We start from the raw sequence: 12,212 nt of genomic DNA, 5'->3' as shown, positions 1-12,212 counted from the left end.
TGGTGTTTAAGGAAAAAAAAATAAAACAGTCATCACTACTTGAGAAGAAATGAGTGATGTGGAGGAATAAAAGGGAGAGGAGTAATAGAGACTGGTCATGCCAATGTGTAAAAAATTGATTGGCAATAGCACAATGGCAGAAGTTATAGTGCAAATAGGTGATATTCACCCAATAAGTTATCTTTGAGACAATCAACCTAATCCAACCTGATGGTATCTCCTCAGTTAATATATGCCATCTGAGGACATTTAACATGGCAGTAATATCAGATCAGTTTATTTTTCTATCATCAAAGTAAATTGTTTGAAGTCACCTTTTATTATGACATTTTCCCAAAATTTCAGGCCTCTGCATACCACCATCACAATTTCTGCTACTGTTATTGTCTTGGGCTGGTTTCCCGAAAAAAACAGGTCTTGAAAGAGGATATGAGTGAATACAAACCTAATCCTATCAATAATCACATTAAATGAAATGGTCAAAACTGTCCTAAACTAAGAAACAGAGATAGATTGAACTTTTTAAAGAATCAAGATATAACTACTTATACATTCTACCTACAAGAAACCTTAATATAAAGTCACAGATAGATTGAAATGAACAGCTAGAAAAGGATATTCCACCCAGGCATCAGTCACAAGACATCTAGAGTGGCTATATAAATATCAGAAAAATGCTTCAGAGCAAAAAATAACACCTAAGGATGAGTAATACATTACACAAAAATAAAAGCTTCAATTTATTGAGAGAATATAACAATCCTAAATTTGTATATACTTAATAACACATTTGATTATTGCTTATAGCCTTTGCCTATATTCCTGCTGAACTACAGTCTTTTTAGTATTTACTTGCTAAATCCTTTAGTTAGTGAGCATTAAGCCTTTGACTATAATGTAAATTAGAAATGTTATCTCAAAAACAAAAAAGGGAAAAAGAAAAATACAAGGAATAATAACAGGAAAGAGGCAAATTCATAATTATTGTCAGAGATTTGAACACTCTCATGCTGGTAATCGATAGAAAAAATAGAAAGGAAATCAAGACACAAAAGACTTGGACAGTACTCTCAAAAAACTGACCAGTTTACTTTCCATTCAATACTGCAAAATACATATTTTTTTCCAGAACTCCTGGGATTTCACTGGGGGAGACCATACTGCAGGTCATAAAACAAATCCACACAAATATTTTTTAAAAATTGAAAACATACAAAATATATTCTCTGAGCACTATAAAATAAATTATACATTACTGACAGAAAGATATGTAGAAATTTTCCAAATATTGGGAAATTAAACACCACACTTCCAAATAACCACAGATCAAAGAATAAGGCACAGTGGAAAGTAGGATACACTTAAGAGTGCATCCAAAAAAAATGGCATATAAAAACTTGTGGTAAATGGATAAACTAACATTTAGAGAAAAAGATTTGAAGGCCTATATAAGAAAAGAAGATCTTAATTATGCAATCTTCACTTAGAGACTACATAAATAAAAGCCAATAATGTTCCTTTCCTCCTCTGTCCCCTCTAAAAGAGGAAAGGAAGTATTAAGAGGAAGACTGAAATCAATGAAATACAAAACAGAACAGTGGAGGAAATCAATTGGACTGAAGGGAGCTCTTTGAGAAGCTCAATAAAATTGATAAACTTTAAGTCTGATTGATCAGGATTAAAAGAAAACATATAAATTATCAACATCAATGCAATTTTTATGTGTCTGCTAAAATTTTTTAATTAAAAATTTAAGTATAGAGTGGGAAGGAATATAACTACAGATTCTACAGATTTAAAAAGGCTAACAAGGTGAAATTATACACAATTTTATAGCAATAACTTTTATATCCTTGATAAAATGGACAAATTCCTTGAAAGATACAAAGTACTGAAGCTCACTCAAGAAGAAAAGAGATTAAATTAAAAGAGAAGAGAAGAGATGGGGGTTCCAAGATGACAGAATAGCAACAGGATGGTCTGATTTAGGCTGGGTGAAATTAATATTAAAAAAGTGGAGAGGCTGGCACCACGGCTCACTTGGCTAATCCTCCGCCTGCGGCGCCGGCACCCCGGGTTCTAGTCCCGGTTGGGGAGCCAGATTCTGTCCTGGTTGCTCCTCTTCCAGTCCACCTCTCTGCTGTGGCCCAGGAAGGCAGTGGAGGATGGCCCAGGTCCTTGGGCCCTGCACCTGCATGGGAGACCAGGAGGAAGCACCTCGCTCCTGGCTTCAGATCGGCGCAGCACGCCGGCCATAGTGACCATTTGAGGGGTGAACCAACAGAAAAAGGAAGACCTTTCTGTCTGTCTGTCTCTCACTAACTCTGCCTGTCCAAAAAAAAAAAAAAAAAAAAAAGGAGAAAGTATAATCTCAGGATAAAGTTGCAGGGGAACTGCAGTGGGAGACCCTGCAAAAGCAGTAGAAACAGCCCAGACCTGTGCAGAAAGAGCAGACACGCAGCAAAAGACCCAGGAGCTTGGATCTGGGAAGGAAGGCACCCGCCTTGGCAAACCGGGTGAGATCAGACTCCACATGCCCACACCACTGTTGATATAGTAGAGGAGTAGAGCTTAGTGAACTGCATGTTTGTGAGTCCAACACAGATCCCTCAGTACAGTGGGGCAACTACTCATCCAGAGGCAGAAAAAAAAAAAGCACGTCTCCCTCCCTCCCCCTCTCCCTGCTATAACAGAGACTTGCAGTGGGCGGTGGGAGGTCTGGTTTCATTTTTGGACACAGGCAGGTAGTGGCTGCTCCAGCTCATGTGTAGCACCCAGCACTTATTGGGGCCACCGTCCACCCAGTTGGTGGGGACAAGCACAGCAGTTCAAGAGCAACTGAGGGAGATGGTCTCCGCCATACCAGCTGCATTTACCAGGCAATGGGAAGGGAGAGGAAGCCATCCCTATGGAAAAGAAGTGCCCCTATGCACGCCCCTATGCACCAGCACAATTGTGAAGCAAGTGGGGCTGTGGCTGGTGGGTATTTTGCACCTGTGAACCATAGACCTTACCAGGGAGAAAAACTCGCATTCCCCACTGACATGGAATCTGGTTGGGAAAACTGGACTCAATCCAGTGGGCTGGAACATGCATGGAGAGCGGCTCTGGGAACACCTTAGTTTCCTTGTGGACAGGACAGGCTAGTGGGGCAGAGAGGGCCCACTGGCACTCTTTGACCCTGAGAGCCCTGGGAGCTGAGACTGAGAAAACACTGTGACTGTGTGAGAGGAGGCCTGGTGTAGCTGGGTTCTGGGCTATCGCAGAGTGCTGCTGCACACTCTCAGAGCTCCTTGGTTGCCTACAGCAGCTCATAGCAGAGGGAACTGTGCTCACAGAAAGGACTCCACAGATCATATATGCAGTGCATAAGGCGGTGCAGATGAGTGTTGAACACACTGGGGACTAACACCAGAGTATTCCTCAGCTTGGGAGGAGAAGGGGTGGTTGCACCAACCGAGGTGACCATTCTTCTCCATCCAGTTAACCAGGGGAAAGCTACCATGTTCAACTTGGGTGTTACCTTGGATACTCACCCCATCCTGGAGCACTGAAAAGAGCTCCCTGGCCACACCCACCACACACATCTTAGTATTCACTGAAAGTATAGATGTTCCACTAAGCCACAGCGGCACAGATCAATGAAAAAGGCCATCAGACGAAAAAAAAATTCTACAAATACCAAAAAATAAAAGCAGAAATTTAAGAAATAAGAATAAGAAATATATTACGAGCCCCCCAAAGGAACACTGCAACATATCAATATTAGAATGTGAAGATGAAGAGATTGAGGAAATGCCAAAAATGGAATCCCAAAAACTAATCATAGCACTACTCAAAGGCAATCAGAAGCAAATCCATGAACTAAAGAAAACCATATATGATATGAATGAAAAAAAAAAATTTTAAATTTATTTGATAGGTAGAGTTACAGACAGTGAGAAAGAGAGAGACAGAGAGAAAGGTCTTCCTTCCATTGGTTCACTCCCTAAATGGCCACCACGGCTGGCACTGCGCCAATCCGAAGCCAGGAGCCAGATGTTTCCTCCTGGTCTCCTACGCAAGTGCAGGGGCCCAAGCACCTGGGCCATCCTCCACTGCCTTCCCAGGCCACAGCAGAGAGCTCAACTGGAAGAGGAACAACCGGGACTAGAACCGGCGCCCATATGGGATGCCGGCGCCGCAGGAAGAGGATTAACAAAGTGAGCCACGGCGCCAGCCCAAAAATTCTTCCTATGAAATTGAGATCTTAAATTAGAGAAATAAAGGGGCCGGCATTGCAGCTCAATTGGCTAATCCTCCATCTGCGGCGCTGGTACCTTGAGTTCTAGTCCCGGTCGGAGCACCAGATTCTGTCCTGGTTGCTGCTCTTCCAGTTCAACTCTCTGCTGTGGCCCAGGTGGAGGATGGCCCAAGTCCTTGGGCCCTGCACCCGCATGGGAGACTAGGAGAAGCACCTGGCTCTTGGCTTTGGATCAGTGCGGTGCGCCGGCCGCAGCACGCCTGCCGCAGCGGTCATTGGAGGGTGAACCAACAGAAAAGGAAGACCTTTCTCTCTGTCTCTCTCTCTCTCTCATCGTCCACTCTGCCTGCCAAAAGAGAGAGAGAGAGAGACAGAGAGAGAGAAATAAAGGGGCCGGCACTGTGGTGCTGCGGGTTAAAGCCCTGGCCTGCAGTGCCAGCATCCCATATGGGTGCCAGTTTCTAGTCCCGGCTGCTCCTCTTCCAATCCAGCTATCTGCTATGGCCTGGGAAAGCAGTAGAAGATGGCCCAAGTCCTTGGGCCCCTGCACCCACGTGGGAGACCTGGAAGAAGCTCCTGGCTCCTGACTTCAGATCGGTGAAGCTCTGGCCATTGCGGCCATCTGGGGAGTGAACCAGAGAATGGAAGACCTCCCTCTCCATCTCTACCTCTCTCTGTAACTATGTCTTTCAAATAAATAAAGTAAATCTTTAAAAAAAAAAAAGAGAGAGAGAGGAATAAAAATGAAATAGTAGAAATGAAGAATTTAATAGATCAAATAAAAAATGCAGTGAAATGCCTTAACAGAGTTAGTGAGGCAGAAGGAAGACTATCCAAGCTAGAAGACAAATGTCTGGAAATTTTCAGTCAGACCAAGAACAAGAAGAAGACATCTGAAAACTTAAAAAAATGGTGTTGTAGATATATGGGATACTCTCAAACGACCCAACATACTGATCTCAGGAGCACCAAAAGGTGTGGAAAGAGAAGGGACTAGAAGGCCTACTTAGTGAAATAATTACAGAAAACTTCCCTCGTGGGTGATCCTGTGAGGCTGCCTGCCTAGCCCTAGCCCATGCAGTCAGCCTGACTGCTGGCAGGCGGGAGCCCCAGGTATATTTGTCCCCACCCCGCCTTCTGCCAATCAGGTAAACTGCTCCCGGGTGTGGCCCAGGCCCATTAGGCCCACCTGGAAAGCTACTTGACCTTCGAGCTGACTGGAGAGGCATATTGGCCCCTGTTTCAGTTCTGTCCTATAGTCAGTGTTCCCCTGAGTTAGTTACGCACCTTCCACCTGCTCTTTAAAAGCGTACATGGTTGTTAATAAACCTGGACATGCTCATCAAAGCCTGTCTCCGGTGTTTCTTTGTGGGAAAGGACACTGCCACCCTGCTCCTCCCCAATGGTGTGGCTTTGCAGGACCAAGCCACGTTCCCTAATTTGGAGAAAGAAAGGAATGTCTAAGTATAGGAAGTACATAGAACTCCTACAGATATGAGCAGAAAAGATCCTCATGACACATTGTAATCAAACTTTCTACAGTAAAGCATAAAGAAAATATTCTAAAATGTGCACGAGAGAAATGCCAGATAACTTTCCCAGGAGCTCCAATTAGACTCACAGCTGACTTCTCATCAGAAACCCTACAGGCTAGAAAAGAATGGCAAGATATAGTCCAAATCTTAAGAGAAAAAACCTGTCAACCCAGAATACTGTACCATGCAAAGCTCTCATTTATAAATGAAGGTGAAATAAAGACCTTCCATAACAAACAGAAATTGAAAGAAAACTGGAGGCACACAATACCAGACCTCGACATACTACAGGGCAGTTATAATCTAAACAGCCTGGTACTGGCACAAAAACAGATGTGTAGATCAATGGAACAGAATAGAAAATCCAGAAATTAATCCACACATCTACAACCAACTTATCTTTGACAAATGAGCAAAATTCAACCGCTGAAGCCACAAGTCTCATCAACAAATGGTGCTGGGAAAACTAGATCTCCACATGCAGAAGTATGAATCAAGACACCTAACTTACACCTTACACAAAAATCCACTCAAAATGCATTGGAGACCTAAATCTACAACGTGATACCAACGAATTACTAGAGAACACTGGGGTTACCCTGCAAGACATTGGCATAGGGAAAGACTTCTTGGAAAAGACCCCAGAAGCACAGGCAATCAAAGCCAAAATTAACAAGCAGGATTACATCAAACTGAGGAGCTTCTGCACTGCAAAAGAAACACTCAACAAAGTGAAGAGGCAACCAACAGAAGGGGAAAAATATTTGCAAACTATGAAACTAACAAAGAATTAGCTTCCAAAATCTATAAAGAACTCAATAAACTAAACAATCACAAAACAAATAACCTAGTCAAGAAATGGGCAAAGGACCTGAACAGATATTTTTCAAGAGAGGAAATTAAAATGGCCAACAGACACATGAAAAAACACTCAGGATTGCTAGCCATCAGGGAAATACAAATCAAAACCACAATGAGGTTTCACCTCACCTCCTTAGAATGGCTGTCATACAGAAATCAACAAACAAACAATGCTTGCGAGGATGTGGGGAGCAGGGTACCTTAATCCACTGTTGGTGGGAATGTAAACTGACGCAGCCACTGTGGAAGACAGTATGGAGATACCTCAGACATCTGAATTTAGACCTACTACATGACCCAGACACCCCACTCTTGGGAATTTACCCAAAGGACATGAAATCAGCATATGAAAGTATATCTGTATCCCCACGTTCATCTCAGCTCAATTTATAAAAGCTAAGATATGGAATCAGGCGCCTCCGCCGAGGCCCGCAGCCGCTCGGGTCTGTTTCTCGGTGCCTGCTCCTGGCCGGCCCCCGCGATGCACGGGGCTCCGCAAAGCTGCAGCAGGAGTCCGGGGGTGAGCGGGCCGGGCCGGGGGCTCGCGCGCCGCCACCCCGTCTGAAGAAATGAGTGGTGGATTGGCCCCCAGTAAAAGCACAGTGTATGTCTCCAACCTGCCCTTCTCCCTGACGAACAACGACCTATACAGGATATTTTCCAAGTATGGCAAAGTTGTAAAGGTTACTATAATGAAAGATAAAGACACCAGGAAGAGTAAAGGGGTTGCATTCATTTTGTTTTTGGATAAAGACTCTGCGCAAAACTGCACCAGGGCGATAAACAACAAACAGTTATTCGGTAGAGTGATAAAAGCAAGCTTGCTATCGACAATGGAAGAGCAGCCGAATTCATCCGAAGACGGAACTACTTTGATAAATCCAAGTGCTACGAATGTGGGTAAAGTGGACACTTAAGTTATGCCTGTCCTAAAAATATGCTTGGAGAACGGGAACCTCCAAAGAAGAAGGAAAAGAAGAAAAAAAAGAAAGTTCCTGAACCAGAAGAAGAAATTGAGGAAGTAGAAGAAAGTGAAGATAAAGGTGAAGACCCTGCCCTGGACAGCCTCAGCCAGGCCATAGCCTTCAGCAAGCCAAAATTGAAGAAGAACAAAGAAAATGGAGACCCGGTCCAGGGGGTCCCTCCACATCCGATGACTCAAGACGGCCGAGGATAAAGAAAAGCACCTATTTCAGTGATGAGGAAGAGCTCATTGACTGAAATGGCATTTACTGTGTAAATGTCCCTAAGATGGAAAAGCCCGGGAGCGTACAGTTCAGCTGAGGGCCATGGTTACTTTTAGAATTTGAGATAAAAACACTTAATACCAAACAGTGTTTTACTAGAAAGTAGTTCATAGGAAATTTAAAAATAAATAGAAAGTATTATGTTTCTCTCTTGCCTTAGCACAGTACAGTTTGAGCATCCCTAATCTGAACTCCTGAACACTGCACAGTCTGAAGCCTTGTCATTGCCAACACAGTGTCTCAAGTAGGGCATCGTGACAGTGTTACACACCCTGTGTCCTGCTGCCTTCAGGCTGTGTACATAAAGCTTGACAAAACCTAAGTGAAGTTCATATTTAGGCTTGGTCCCTTCCCATCCCTGTGGTATCTCATTATGCTTGTGCAACTACTAGAAAATTCAGAAAAACCCAGAAAACAAAATACTTCTGGCCCCAAGTGTTTCAAATAAGAGATACACAACCTATACTAAAAATCAGAACTTGCTACTACTAATCTGAAAAGAGCTAATGTTAATAAAAAATAAGAAAGTATTATAATGCTGTTGTCATCCCATGAGAAAAAGGTATTAAAATGATTTGAGATGTTCATTCCAAAAAAAAAAAAAAAAAGATATGGAATCAAACCAGATGTCCATCAGTTGAAGACGGGATAAATAATGATATATAAACACTACTCAATACTACACCGTGGTAAAAAATTGAAATCCTGTCATTTGCAAGAAAATAGATGCAACTGGAAACCATTATACTTAGTGAAATAATCCAGTCACAAAAAGACAAATACCATAGGTCTCTCTGATCTTTGGTAATAACAGAGTACCTAAAATGTAATCTATAGTAGCAAAAATGACATTTTGAGATGCGATGATTTGGACTAGCCCTTGCCTTGACTGTGGAGGACCAACATTTTTTGTTTGTTTAGTTTTGTTTTATTCTTCATTTTTTTCCTTCATACTATCTGGTGAACACTCTACTTAGTGTAGTTAATCTTATGAGTATAAAAATTAACTGAAAATTAATCTTTGTAAAAAATAAGAATGGGAAAGAAAGAAGGAGGAGGAAAAAAGGCAGGAGTATGTATGGGTGGGAGGGATGTGGGGTAGGAAGAATCATCATGTTCCCAAATCTGTATATATTAAATGCATGAAGTTGTGTTCCTTAAAATTTAAAAATTCAGATAACCTGAATAGCCCCATATTAAATAAATTTTAAGTGTTCTCATCATTAAAAAATGAGAATTTGAAGTGATGTATACATTAATTAACTAGATTTAATTATTCCACATTATATTCATAAATCATAACATCACTTTGTACCACATATATACTGACAATTATAATCTATCATTATACAATATTTAAAAAGAAATTGTATTTGAAGTTTAAATTTTCCTACAAGGAAATTTTCAGTCCAGATGGCTTTACTTGTGAACTCTACCAAGTAGCTGAGGAAGAAATGATATTAATTTTGTACAAAGCTTTCCAAGAAGAAACATTTCCCAACTTGTTCTGTCAGGAAAGCAATTCCCTGAAAGCAAAATAAGACCCAGACATTACAGGAAAATAAAATTATTTCTTATAAAAGATGTAAAAATCCTTAGAAAAATTTTAATATATAAAATCTAGTAATGCAAAAAAAAATAATACACTAAGACCAAATGGGGTTTATTCCAGGAATGTAAGGTGGCCTAACATTAAAAAGCAATTGATACAATTGATTACATTAACAGACTGAAAAATAAAAGTAATGTGAAAATTTGATAAATACACTGCTACAGAAGACAAAAACTATTGGCAAACTACTAATAAAACCTATAACTGATTTCTTACACAGTGGTAAAAGTGTGAATGCTTTCCATCTAAGATCAGGACTAAGACATGAATATTCATTCTTACTGCCTGCTTTCAACATTGTGTGGAAGGTTCTACATGGTGCCATAAAGTAAGAATAAGAAACAAGTAATGAGCTGATTATGGGAAATTTACTAATCTCTCTGAGTCTCAGTTTCCTTATACAAAATGATATAATGAATGCACATATATCGTAGAATTGTTGTGAGGATTAAAAGACATGTCTATGAAACATTAAGGCCATAGCAAACAGCTGACAAATCTTAGCTACTAGTATTATCAAGCAAAAAGAGAAAATTCCTACTACAGATGTATGCTGTTCTTTATTCATGCTTTCAAATAACATTAACCAAGTACCAACTACATTGCTCTTCCTGAACTAGATACTGGAGATGCAGATGTGAGCAATACAGATGTAGTTATGATATTTATTGAGATTATAAACCATCAAGAAAAATATGTAATTTAAGAATTAATTGCAAAGCAAAAATAGACAAATGAAATTATATCAAATTAAAACTTCTGCACAGGGGCCAGCACTGTGGTACAGCAGGTAAAGCCTCTGTCTGCAGGGCTGGCATCCCATGTGGTCACCAGTTCCAGTCCCAGCTGCTCCACTTCCAATTCAATTCTCTGCTATGGCTGGGGAAATCAATACAAGATGGCCCAAGTCCTTGGGCCACTGTACCTGTAAAGGAGACCCTAAAGAAGCACCTGTCTCCTGGCTTTGGATCAGCGCAGCTCTGGCTGTTGAGGCTATTTAGGGAGTAAACCAGTAGATGGAAGACTTCTCTCTCCCTCAGCCTCTGCCTCTTTTTAACTCTGCTTTTATTTTTTTTATTTTTTGACAGGCAGAGTGGACAGTGAGAGAGAGAGACAGAGAGAAAGGTCTTCCTTTGCCGTTGGTTCACCCTCCAATGGCCGCCACGGCCAGCGCGCTGCGGCCGGCGCACCGCGCTGATCCGATGGCAGGAGCCAGGAGCCAGGAGCCAGGTGCTTTTCCTGGTCTCCCATGGGGTGCAGAGCCCAAGCACCTGGGCCATCCTCCACTGCACTCCCTGGCCACAGCAGAGAGCTGGCCTGGAAGAAGGGCAACTGGGACAGAATCTGGCGCCCCAACCGGGACTAGAACCTGGGGTGCCGGCGCCGCTAGGCGGAGGATTAGCCTAGTGAGCCGCAGCGCCGGCCCTGCCCTGTAACTCTGCTTTTCAAATAAATAAATAAATCTTAAAAAAAAAAAAAAACAAAAAAAAAAACAAAAAAAAAAAAAACAACTTCTGCACAGCACAAGAAATAATCAATAGAGTGAAGAGACAATCAATGGAATGGGAAAAAATACATGCAAACCATATATCCAATAAAGGGCTAATAATAATATACAAAATATATAAAAGCTGAAACAACCTAACAGTAAGAAAATAAATAACTGATTAAAGCATGGGATTTAGACATTTTTCAAAAGAAGACATACAAATAACCAACACGTATATGGGAAAATTCTCAACATCATTTATCATCAGTGAAATGCAAACCAAAACCATAATAAGATATCACTTCACACCTATTAGAATGCATATTATAAAAAAATACATAAAAAATAAGTGTTGGAGAGAATGTGAAGAAAGAACCCTTGTACACTTTGGGCAGGAATGTAAATTGGTATAGCCATTATGAAAAATAGTGTGGAGGTTTCTCTAAGTACTAGAAACAGAATTACCATATAATCCAACAATCCCTCTGTGAAGTATATATTCAATGGAAATAAAATCAGCATTTAATGGAGATATCTATACTTCCACATTCATTGCGTGTCCATTACATCAGCTAAGATTTGAAAGTGACCTAAGTGTATATCAGTGGATGAATGGATAAGGAAAATGTATTCACACACACACACAGGAATACTATTCAGCCTTAGAAAAGAAGGAAATCCTATCACTTGCGATGACATAGATGAAAATGGAGTATACAGCGTGATAAGTGAAATAAACCAGGCACTGAAAGACAAAATTTAAAAACTTGAAGTCAAGGGAGCAGAGAGTGAAGTGGTGGTTATATCAGTGTCTGGGTGAAGAGTGTGGTTAAGAAGGTGTTAGTCTAAGGATACAAAACTACAGTTAGATAAGAAGAATCAAGAGATTTGTTGTACAAAATGGTGGCTATAATTAATAATTATAGTCTTGAAAAACTAAGAGAGTTGGTTTGAAGTGTTCTCACCACAAAAGTAAAGGTAAGTATGGAATGCTTATGTTTATTAGCATGATTTATGTATTCCACAACGTATACATATTTGAAAATAGCATATTGTACACAGTTAATGCACACAATTTTTATTTGTCCATTTAAATAAAACTAAATTTTTAAAGGATTAATTATAATCAAGATTTTACAAATAATAAAATGAGAAAGAAGAATGATTAAGCAGAGATGGGAGACACCTAATTTACGAGCAGTTTTTAAAAAATTCTGTTAGGCGT

General features: G+C 40.7%; 1 protein-coding gene and 1 pseudogene across 1 annotated transcript in view; one reads left to right on the top strand and one right to left on the bottom strand.

The window, feature by feature from the left end:
• The window catches only part of TNFRSF21 (TNF receptor superfamily member 21), a 257,127-nt gene that overhangs the window by 138,193 nt on the left and 106,722 nt on the right, over positions 1–12,212 (bottom strand). The gene's annotated exons all lie outside the window — the stretch shown is intronic.
• On the top strand, positions 7,059–8,033 carry LOC100351507 (zinc finger CCHC-type and RNA-binding motif-containing protein 1 pseudogene; annotated as a pseudogene).

The sequence above is a fragment of the Oryctolagus cuniculus genome, chromosome 5 (genome assembly GCF_964237555.1).
Source record: "Oryctolagus cuniculus chromosome 5, mOryCun1.1, whole genome shotgun sequence".
NCBI lineage: Eukaryota > Metazoa > Chordata > Mammalia > Lagomorpha > Leporidae > Oryctolagus > Oryctolagus cuniculus.
This window is presented reverse-complemented; position numbering and strand designations above follow the sequence as displayed.